Genomic DNA, 12,133 nt, shown 5'->3' on the forward strand with positions numbered 1-12,133 from the left:
GACGAGGACACTGGGAGCGATTGTAGGGTTTCCTCAAAGGCAGGCAGTTCAGCAGGAGTGGGAATGGGGAGGGAGGGCAGAGGGTGAAGCTTGGCACGGGGCAGAGTGTCACCAGGACGGGGGCTATGAGGAGGCACGGCACAGTCCTGATAGGCCTTGGGGAGACCAGGCACAGGAGGAGACACTGAGGCCCGACAGACGGGACTGGGAGCAGAGGTGAGGCATTTCTTACGGCAAGCAGAACCCCAATTCTTGATCTCCCCGGTGGTCCAGTCAAGGGTGGGAGAATGATGCTGGAGCCATGGCAGACCGAGGAGGACTTCAGAGGTACAGTTGGGTAGGACGAACAATTCAATCTTTTCGTGATGGGGTCCAATGCACATTAAAAGGGGTTCTGTGCGGTAACGCACAGTACAGTCCAACTTCACTCCGTTGACCGAAGAAATGTAGAGCGGCTTGACGAGACGGGTCACCGGGATTCAGAATTTATTCACCAAAGAGTCCAGAAAAAAATTTCCAGAAGCACCAGAGTCCAAGCAGGCCATGGCTGAGAGGGAGGAGTTGGCAGAAGGAGAAATCCGCACGGGCACAGTGAGACGTGGAGAAGCAGACTTCGTACCAAGAGACGCCACACCCACGTGAGCTGGGTGCGTGCGTGCGTTTCCCAGACGTGGAGGACGAATAGGGCAATCCACCAAGAAATGTTCGGTACTAGCGCAGTACAGACAAAGATTTTTTTCCCTACGGCGAGTCCTCTCTTCCTGGGTCAGGCGAGACCGATCCACTTGCATAGCCTCCTCGGCGGGAGGCACAGGGGTAGATTGCAAAGGATACTGTGGGAGAGGTGCCCAGAGATCAAGGTCTTTTTCCTGGCGGAGTTCCTGGAGTCTCTCAGAAAAACAGAAGGACTAGGCAGAGGCAAGGTCAGACGTAGCAGAAGGTCGGGGCAGGCGGCAAGGTTCGTAGTCAATGTGGATAGCAGAAGATCTGGAACACAGGCTTTGGACAACACTAAACGCTTTCAAAGGCACAAGGCAACAAGATCCGGCAAGGAAGTGCAGGGGAAGTGAGGTAATATAGCCAGGGAGCAGGTGGAAGCTAATTAGGCTAATTGGGCCAGGCACCAATCATTGGTGCACTGGCCCTTTAAATCTTAGAGAGCTGGCGCGCGCGCCCTAAGGAGCGGAGCCGCGCGCGCCAGGACATGACAGCCGGGGGCCGGGACAGGTGAGTGACTTAGGATGCGATTCGCGAGCGGGCGCGTCCCGCTATGCGAATCGCATCTCCGCCGCGAGCGCTCCGGAGAGGAGCAGGGACCCGGAGCGCTCGGCGTAACACGCGTGCTGGGGTGGTGGAGATACATAGATGACATCTTCCTCGTCTGGGCTGGTGGTACATCACAACTACTAGCATTTCATGAATATCTTAATACCATACATCCTAATATTCAATTCACCCTCACCTATTCATCCTCTGCCGTTCAGTTCCTCGACACCATGGTCAAGCGTTTTTTGAACATCTGACCACTGTCACTTTAAACATTAATAACTCTGGAATGCTTTTACCTATCATTCTGATTCCGAGATAGTTTTTTCGTGACATATTCTACTTTATGTTATTGGTAAAATTTTGTCGATACTTGCATCGTTTCTTAGTGAAAAATTCCAAAATTTTATGAAAAAATTGTAAATTTTGCATTTTTCTAACTTTGAAGCTCTCTGCTTGTAAGGAAAATGGATATTCCAAATAATTTTTTTTATTCACATTTACAATATGTCTACTTTATGTTTGCATCATAAAATTGGCGTGTTTTTACTTTTGGAAGACACCAGAGGGCTTCAAAGTTCAGCAGCAATTTTCCAATTTTTCACAAAATTTCCAAAATCACAATTTTTCAGGGACCAGTTCAGGTTTGAAGTGGATTTGAAGGGTCTTCATATTAGAAATACCCCACAAATTACCCCATTATAAAAACTGCAGCCACCAAAGTATTCAAAATGACATTCAGTCAGCATTTTAACCCTTTAGGTGTTTCACAGGAATAGCAGCAAAGTGAAGGAGAAAATTCACAATCTTCATTTTTTACACTCGCATGTTCTTGTAGACCCAATTTTTTAATTTTTACAAGGGGTAAAAGGAGAACATTTATATTTGTAGCCCAATGTGTCTCGTGTAAGCACATACCTCATATGTCTATGTAAAGTGTTCGGCGGGCGCAGTAGAGGGCTCAGAAGCGAAGGAGCGACAAAGGGATTTTGGAGAGTACGTTTTTCTGAAATGGTTTTTGGGGGGCATGTTGCATTTAGGAAGCCCCTATGGTGCCAGAACAGGGAAAAAAAAAACATAGCATACCATTTTGGAAACTAGACCCCTTGAGGAACGTAACAAGGAATAAAGTGAGCCTTAATACCGACAGGTGTTTCACGACTTTTGCATGTGTAAAAAAATAAATTAAAAAATTCACTAAAACGTGTGTTTCTCCCCAAATTTCACATTTATGCAAGGGTTAATAGCAGAAAATACCCCCCAAAATTTGTAACCCCATCTCTTCTGAGTACGGAGGTACCCCATAAGTTGACCTGAAGTGCACTATGGGCGAACTACAATGCTCAGAAGAGAAGGAGTCATATTTGGCTTTTTGAGAGCAAATTTTGCTCGGGGGCATGTCGCATTTAGGAAGCCCCTATGGTGCCAGGAAAGCAAAAAATACACACATGGCATACCATTTTGGAAACTAGACCCCTTGAGGAACGTAACAAGGAATAAAGTGAGCCTTAATACCCGACAGGTGTTTCACGACTTTTGCATATGTAAAAAAAAATTTAAAAAATGTCACTAAAATGTGTGTTTCCCCCCAAATTTCACATTTATGCAAGGGTTAATAGCAGAAAATATCCCCCAAAATTTGTAACCCCATCTCTTCTGAGTATGGAGGTACCCCATAAGTTGACCTGAAGTGCACTATGGGCGAACTACAATGCTCAGAAGAGAAGGAGTCATGTTTGGCTTTTTGAGAGCAAATTTTGCTCGGGGGGCATGTCACATTTAGGAAGCCCCTATGGTGCCAGGACAGCAAAATAACCCCCACATGGCATACCATTTTGGAAACTAGACCCCTTGAGGAACGTAACAAGGGGTACAGTGAGCATTTACCCCCCACTGGTGTCTGTCAGATCTTTGGAACAGTGGGCTGTACAAAATTTTTAATTTGCACAGCCCACTGTTCCAAAGATCTGTCAGACACCATGGGGGGGGGGGGGGGTGTGTGTGTGTGTGTAAATTCTCACTGCACCTCTCATTACATTCCGTGAGGGGTTTAGTTTCCGAAATGAGGTCACATGTGTTTTTTTTTTTTTTTTTTGCGTTTGTCAAAACTGCTGTAACAATCAGCCACCCCTGTGAAAATCACCTCAAATGTACATGGCTCACTCTCCCTTCTGGGCCTTGTTGTGCGCCCCCAGAGCACTTTACGCCCACATATGGGGTATCTCCGTAGTCGGGAGAAATTGCATTACAAATTTTTTTCCTTTTACCTCTTGTTAAAATGAAAAGTATGGGGCAACACCAGCATGTTAGTGTAAAAAATTTATTTTTTTACACTAACATGCTGGTGTAGACCCCAACTTCAACTTTTCATAAGGGGTGAAAGGAGAAAAAGCCCCCCAAAATTTGTTAGGCTATTTCTCCCGAGTACGGCGATACCCCATATGTGACCCTAAACTGTTGCCTTGAAATACGACAGGGCTCCAAAGTGAGAGCGCCATGTGCATTTGAGGCCTGAATTAGGGATTTGCATAGGGGTATTCTACGCCAGTGATTCCCAAACAGGGTGCCTCCAGCTGTTGCAAAACTCCCAGCATGCCTGGACAGTCAACGGCTGTCCGGCAATACTGGGAGTTGTTGTTTTGCAACAGCTGGAGGCTCCATTTTGAAAACAGTGGCGTACCAGACGTTTTTCATTTTTATTGGGGAGGGGGGCTGTGTAGGGGTATGTGTATATGTAGTGTTTTTTACTTTTTATTTTATTTAGTGTTAATGTGGTGTAGTGTAGTGTTTTTAGGGTACAGTCACACGGGCGGGGGGTTACAGCAAGTTTCCCGCTGCGAGTTTGAGCTGCCGCGCAAAATTTGCTGCCTGATTCAAACATGCAGCCTGATTCACAGGGGGGGGGGGGGGGAACCTCCAGCTGTTGCAAAACTACAACTCCCAGCATGCACAGTCTATCAGTGCATGCTGGTAGTTATAGTTTTGCAACAGCTGGAGGCACACGGTTGGGAAACACTGAGTTAGGAAACGGACAATGTTTACCAACCAGTGTGCCTCCTGTTGTTGCAAAACTACAACTCCCAGCATTCTCAGGCATGCTGGAAGTAGTAGTTCGGCAACATCTTTAGAGCCAGATGTTGCCGAACTACAACTCCCAGCATGCTTGGAGTTGTAGTTTTGCAACATCTGGAGGACTACAGTTTGTAGACCACTAATACAGTGGTTCCCAATCTGTGCCCTTCCAGATGTTGCAAAACTACAACTCCCAGTATGCCAAAACTGTCCGGGCATGCTGGGAGTTGTAGTTCTGCAACATCTGAAGGGCCAGATGTTACAGAACTACAACTCCCAGCATGCCTGGACAGTAAGGGCATGCTGAGGATGTGTAGTTTTGCAACATCTGGAAGGGCACAGTGGTCTCCAAACTGTGGACCTCCAGATGTTGCAAAACTACAACTCCCAGCATGCCCAGACGCCAAGGGCTGTCTGGGCATGCTGGGAGTTGTAGTATACAGGGTCCCAATACAGCAATGCATGTTGCTTTACGGCGACGTGCATTGCTGTAAAGGGCCCGACCGCGGCTGAAGATCTACTCACCTGTCACCACCGCCGTCTTCATCGCAGGGATCCGGGTCTTCAGGGACGAGGTAAGTACCGGGGCTGGGCCCCAGCACTCCCTCGTCCCCCGCCGCGTCCTCCGGTCTTCCTCCCGTCCACTCCGGACTTTCAGGAGGAAGTAACCGCCCCCCCCCCCCCCCCCCCCTGCGATTGGTCGGTTAACTAACCGACGGATCGCAGGGGATCGGAGGAGGTGGCAGGCTTGCCACCTCGCTCCTATGCTTTAGCATGGTCCTGGCTGTCTGTGACAGCCGGGATCATGCAAAATTACTGGGCGGTCGGGTCCCAGAGACCCGATCAGCCCGGTATCGCCGCAGATCGCAAGGGCGATTTCCCTTGCAATTTGCGGCGATCGCTGACATGGGCCCCCTCGGCGTTTGCCCTGGATGCCTGCTGAAGGATTTCAGCAGGCATCCAGTTCCGATCTCTGCCCGGTGAGCGGCAGGGACCGGAAAAGGCCATGACGTCGTGGGACGTCATTGGTCCTTACGGCCCAGGGTGCCATGACGTCCCAGGACGTCATTGGTCCTTAAGAGGTTAAGCCAGGAACACATCTGTATCAACATCGTATGCTTTACTAATCTCGGGAACAATATCTGATAATTGGGAATCGGTGGCATACCCCAGCTACATATAATAATATAAAGTACAGCCAACTGCAAAGATGGGAACGTGGACGCCAAGATATTACTGATACTGAAGAGCGGACCCGAATATTGCCACCCGTCGGGAATTCCTACTGGGTGACATAGGACCGGAATAGCCACTACGGAACGGGTCACCGCTCTGAGGACGGACGCTCCTGCAAGTTTGGTATATCTCCACCCCCACGATGCGCTGGAATAACCAGCAAATGGCGCTGTACATATTGGAGGCTCGAGACATAGCTGTATGGGTCTGCCAAATCCCAAGATAGCGCATTTGAGAGGCCTCAGTGAGGTGCGCATGCGCAAGTTCCTGATGACACTTAGCATGAAGAGCGTGTAATTTCCTGTGCAGGACCTGAAGTGGTATACCGGCGGCCGTGCTGTATACCCCATGGCATCCCTGGATACACATCCGAGAGTCATGCAAGCTGACGAGATACACATCCGAGAGTCATGCAAGCTGACGACCCCCCTCCCCCTGTGACGTAGAGGTTCACAACTAAATCACTGACACCTGTGTTTATTATGCACAATATGGACTTACGGACTATAATCAGTGTGTTGCTGTATTTTGCACATGTATCGTTCGCATTGCACAGATCTCAGAAAGGATTGGTATGTTGTGTTATTGGTCTGGAATATGTGATCCTATGATTTTTTCACTTTTATGTCTATTAAGTATGTCTAATTGTAACACTAATTGCTCACCACATGAATGCTATATATACCATGCACTATGTACAAATCATTGCTTGACAAAGGCCGTGGGAGATGGCAGAAACGTCGCGTTTGTGATGTTTTGGGGAATAAAAGCCACACTACTTCACAAATCTTTGAGTGCTGCTGACTTCATTGTGTATCTATATATATATATATATATATATATATATATATAGTGACATTCCATCTCGGGAATTAGCTCTGGAATCGTCCTGGTCACTTGCCACGGGACACGTTTCCTCGCAATAACTCGCCGGACAACCGTTCTGCATACAAGTCTGGCACCTCGCCAGCTTTAGTTACACAGGTTGCAGGTAAAACAAAACATAACTCAGGAACAAACCAAAGTCCTAGACCGTCTGGTCACTGACTACACATGTAAGCATGCTCTGACTACTAACTGGTGAGCTACCCTCAGCCAGCATAAAACATGTGCCCCTGCAACCTGTTTTACTCCCAGTTCACACTGTCACTTGGGGCCACTCACAGATTCCAGCTGTATGCTTCCTCAACAGGGCCCGAGTGTCTCCCCCTACAGCGACATGCTGTTTCCCAGGGAGAGCCCCAACTATTCTGTTTCCTTCCTGATACCTCATTAAATCAGGCCACAGGTGGAGGATTCTCCAGAGTTAGCAAGGGAAATACACCCTTTCCTTGCCACACTGCCACAATATATATATATATATATATATATATATATATATTATTATAATTTTTTCGAATGCCACAAAAAAATGCCTTTTAAGAGTATAAAAGAGGGAGCAGTTGTTTGGCCAAGTAATAATGTTGAAGAAAGTAAGAAGCACTGTGGTAGTTTGTGAGGAGCCAAAAAAAAAAAAAAAAAAGCCAAACAAATGTCATATATAGTTTTTATGTAATCCAAGCCTAAAATGTGTTCTTTTTTTGTGAGTAACTTGCACTAGATCTTTGCTGCAGGTTTGTATTCTATAAGCATCTTCAACAGACTGCACTATACTACATAGCTTGATATGATCTGCAAAAATAGAAGTAGTGGCTTAAAGGGGTACTCCACTGGAAAAAAAAAAAAAATTTTATTAACTGGTGCCAGAAAGTTAAACAGATTTGTTAATGACTTCTATTTAAAAAATCTTAATGCTTCCAGTACTTATCAGCTGTTGTATGCTCCACAGCAAGGTCTCTTCTTTTTGAATTTCCTTTCTGTCTGACCACAGTGCTCTTGTTACGCCTAGCGCTCCGGGTCCCCGCTCCTCCCCGAAGCGCTCACGGCGTCTTTATCCCTGCAGCTCCCCGGTCAGTCCCGCTGACCGGGAGCGCTGCACTGTCATGGCCGTTGGGGATGCGATTCGCACAGCGGGACGCGCCCGCTCGCGAATCGCATCCCAGGTCACTTACCCGTTCCCGTCCCCTGCTGTCATGTGCTGGCGCGCGCGGCTCCGCTCTCTAGGGCGCGCGCGCGCCAGCTCCCTGAGACTTAAAGGGCCAGTGCACCAATGATTGGTGCCTGGCCCAATTAGTTTAATTGGCTTCCACCTGGTCCCTGACTATATCTGACCTCCTCCCATGCACTCCCTTGCCGGATCTTGTTGCCCTTGTGCCTAGTGAAAGCGTATTGTGTGTCTAAAGCCTGTGTACCAGAACTTCTGCTATCCACCCTGACTACGAACCTTGCCGCCTGCCCCCGACCTTCTGCTACATCCGACCTTGCTTCTGTCTACTCCCTTGTACCTCGCCTATCATCAGCAGTCAGAGAGGTGACCCGTTGCTAGTGGATACGACCTGGTCACTACCGCCGCAGCAAGACCATCCCGCTTTGCGGCGGGCTCTGGTGAAAACCAGTAGTGACTTAGAACCGGTCCACTAGCGCGGTCCTCGCCAATCCCTCTCTGGCACAGAGGATCCACTACCTGCCAGCCGGCATCGTGACAGTAGATCCGGCCATGGATCCCGCTGACGTCCCTCTGCCTTATATCTCTGATATCACCACGGTGATCGCCCAGCAATCCCGACAGACCGCCCATCTAACCCACCAGCTGTCGGAAGTATTCACCATTGTGCAGCAACTTCAGTCGCAACTTCAGCAGCAATCATCTCCTCCGCCAGCTCCTGCACCCCTTCCGCAGCGAGTGGCCACTCCTAGCCTCCGCCTGTCCTTGCCGGACAAATTTAATGGGGACTCTAAGTTTTGCCGTGGCTTTCTTTCGCAATGTTCTCTGCACTTGGAGATGATGTCGGACCAGTTTCCTACTGAAAGGTCTAAGGTGGCTTTCGTAGTCAGCCTTCTGTCTGGAAAAGCTCTGTCATGGGCCACACCGCTCTGGGACCGCAATGACCCCGTCACTGCCTCTGTACACTCCTTCTTCTCGGAAATTCGAAGTGTCTTTGAGGAACCTGCCCGAGCCTCTTCTGCTGAGACTGCCCTGCTGAACCTGGTCCAGGGTAATTCTTCCGTTGGCGAGTACGCCATACAATTCCGTACTCTTGCTTCTGAACTTTCCTGGAATAATGAGGCCCTCTGCGCGACCTTTAAAAAAGGCCTATCCAGCAACATTAAAGATGTTCTGGCCGCACGAGAAACTCCTGCTAACCTGCATGTACTCATTCATCTAGCCACGCGCATTGACATGCGTTTTTCTGAGAGACATCAAGAGCTCCGCCAGGAAAAAGACTTAGATCTCTGGACACCTCTCCCACAGTCTCCACTGCAATCTGCGCCTAGGCCTCCCGCCGAGGAAGCCATGCAAGTGGATCGGTCTCGCCTGACCCTGGAAGAGAGGAATCGCCGTAAGGAAGAGAATCTTTGTCTGTACTGTGCCAGTACCGAACATTTTTTGGTGGATTGCCCTATCCGTCCTCCACGTCTGGGAAACGCACGCTCGCACCCAGCTCTCGTGGGTGTGGCGTCTCTGGATGCTAAGTCGGCTTCTCCACGTCTCACGGTGCCTGTACGGATTTCTACTTCAGCCAGCTCTTCCCTCTCAGCCGTGGCCTGCCTGGACTCTGGTGCTTCTGGGAATTTTATTCGGGAGTCCTTGGTGAATAAATTCCGCATTCCGATGACCCGTCTTGTCAAGCCACTCCACATTTCCGCGGTCAACGGAGCCAGGTTGGATTGCACCGTGCGTTACCGCACGGAGCCCCTCCTAATGTGCATCGGACCTCATCACGAGAAAATTGAATTTTTGGTCCTTCCCAATTGCACTTCCGAAATTCTCCTTGGACTACCCTGGCTTCTACACCATTCCCCAACCCTGGACTGGTCCACTGGGGAGATCAAGAGTTGGGGTCCCTCTTGTTCCAAGGACTGCCTTAAACCGGTTCCCAATACTCCCTGCCGTGACCCTGTGGTTCCTCCTGTATCCGGTCCCCCTAAGGTCGTTAGGGACTCTGCCTGCCACAGAAAATGCCTCTCCCCCCTCCCAGTCCCTTCAGGCAAGCCTCTGTGTCCCCTCATGGCTCCCGTCCTTGTGTCTCCCTGCCCCGTGCCAAGCTTCACCCTCTGCCCTCCCTCCCCATTCCTACTCCTGCTGTACTGCCTGCCATTGAGGAAACCATCCATTCCTTCCCGGTGTCCTCATCCCAGGGGAGGCAGTCACCGGACAAAAAAAAGGGGAGACCTAAGGGGGGGGGTACTGTTACGCCTAGCGCTCCGGGTCCCCGCTCCTCCCCGGAGCGCTCACGGCGTCTTTCTCCCTGCAGCTCCCCGGTCAGTCCCGCTGACCGGGAGCGCTGCACTGTCATGGCCGTTGGGGATGCGATTCGCACAGCGGGACGCGCCCGCTCGCGAATCGCATCCCAGGTCACTTACCCGTTCCCGTCCCCTGCTGTCATGTGCTGGCGCGCGCGGCTCCGCTCTCTAGGGCGCGCGCGCGCCAGCTCCCTGAGACTTAAAGGGCCAGTGCACCAATGATTGGTGCCTGGCCCAATTAGTTTAATTGGCTTCCACCTGGTCCCTGACTATATCTGACCTCCTCCCATGCACTCCCTTGCCGGATCTTGTTGCCCTTGTGCCTAGTGAAAGCGTATTGTGTGTCTAAAGCCTGTGTACCAGAACTTCTGCTATCCACCCTGACTACGAACCTTGCCGCCTGCCCCCGACCTTCTGCTACGTCCGACCTTGCTTCTGTCTACTCCCTTGTACCTCGCCTATCATCAGCAGTCAGAGAGGTGACCCGTTGCTAGTGGATACGACCTGGTCACTACCGCCGCAGCAAGACCATCCCGCTTTGCGGCGGGCTCTGGTGAAAACCAGTAGTGACTTAGAACCGGTCCACTAGCGCGGTCCTCGCCAATCCCTCTCTGGCACAGAGGATCCACTACCTGCCAGCCGGCATCGTGACAGCTCTCTGCTGACACCTCTGTCCATTTTAGGAACTGTCCAGAGTAGGAACAAATCTCCTTAGCAGTTGCTCCTCACAGTTCATAAAATGGACAGAGGTGTCAGCAGAGAACACTGTGATCAGACAGAAAGGAAATTCAAAAAGAAATCCTGTGGAACATACAACAGCTGTTAAGTACTGGAAGATTAAGATTTTTAAATAGAAGTAATTTACAAATCTGTTTACCTTTCTGGCACTAGTTGATATAATTTTTTTGCAGGGGAGTACTCCTTTAACCCTGATCTCTATATCAATAAAAAATAAAAGCAGACCCAGTACTAAACTTTAAAGGGGTACTCCGCTGGAAAACAGTTTTTTGTTAAATCAACTGGTGCCAGAAAGCTAAACAGATTTATAAATTACTTCTATTTAAAAATTGTAATCCTTCCAGTACTTAGCTGCTGTATGCTAAAGAGGAAGTTGTATAGGTCTTTTCTGTCTGACAACAGTGCTCTCTGCTGACACCTCTGTCCATGTCAGGAACTGACATGGTTTCCCTGGTTGGACTTGATGGACGTATGTCTTTTTTCAACCATACTAACTATGTAACTATGTAACTGTCAGGAGCAGGAGAGGTTTACTATGGGGATTTGTTCTTTCTCAGGACAGTTCCTGATATGGACAGAGGTGTCAGCAGAGAGCACTGTGGTAAGACAGAAAAGAACTTTACAACTTCCCCTGTAGCATACAGCAGCTGGTAAGTACTGGAGGGATTAAGATTTTTTAAATAGAAGTAATTTACAAATATGTTTAACTTTTTGGCACCAGTTGATTAAAATTTAAAAGTACCCATTTAAAGGGGTTATTTGACGAATGAAACTTACTTAAAGGTTTTCAAATCAACAGATTTGTAAATGACTTCTATTTAACCCCTTAAGGACTCAGGGTTTTTCCGTTTTTGCACTTTCGTTTTTTCCTCCTTACCTTTTAAAAATCATAACCCTTTCAATTTTCCACCTAAAAATCCATATTATGGCTTATTTTTTGCATTGCCAATTCTACTTTGCAGTGACATTAGTCATTTTACCCAAAAATGCACGGCGAAACGGAAAAAAAAAATCATTGTGCGACAAAATCGAAAAAAAACCCGCCATTTTGTAACTTTTGGGGGCTTCCGTTTCTACGCAGTGCATATTTCGGTAAAAATTACACCTTATCATTATTCTGTAGGTCCATACAGTTAAAATGATACCCTACTTATATAGGTTTGATTTTGTCGCACTTCTGGAAAAAATCATAACTACATGCAGGAAAATTTATACGTTTAAAAATGTCATCTTCTGACCCATATAACTTTTTTATTTTGCCACGTACAGGGCGGTATGAGGACTCATTTTTTGCGCCGTGATCTGAAGTTTTTATTGGTATGATTTTTGTTTTGATCGGACTTTTTGATCACTTTTTATTAATTTTTTTAATGGTATAAAAAGTGACCAAAATACGCTTTTTTTGACTTTGGAATTTTTTTGCGCGTACGCCATTGACCGTGCGGTTTAATTAATGATATATTTTTATAGTTCGGAC

Source organism: Hyla sarda, chromosome 9 (genome assembly GCF_029499605.1).
Source record: "Hyla sarda isolate aHylSar1 chromosome 9, aHylSar1.hap1, whole genome shotgun sequence".
NCBI classification, from domain to species: domain Eukaryota; kingdom Metazoa; phylum Chordata; class Amphibia; order Anura; family Hylidae; genus Hyla; species Hyla sarda.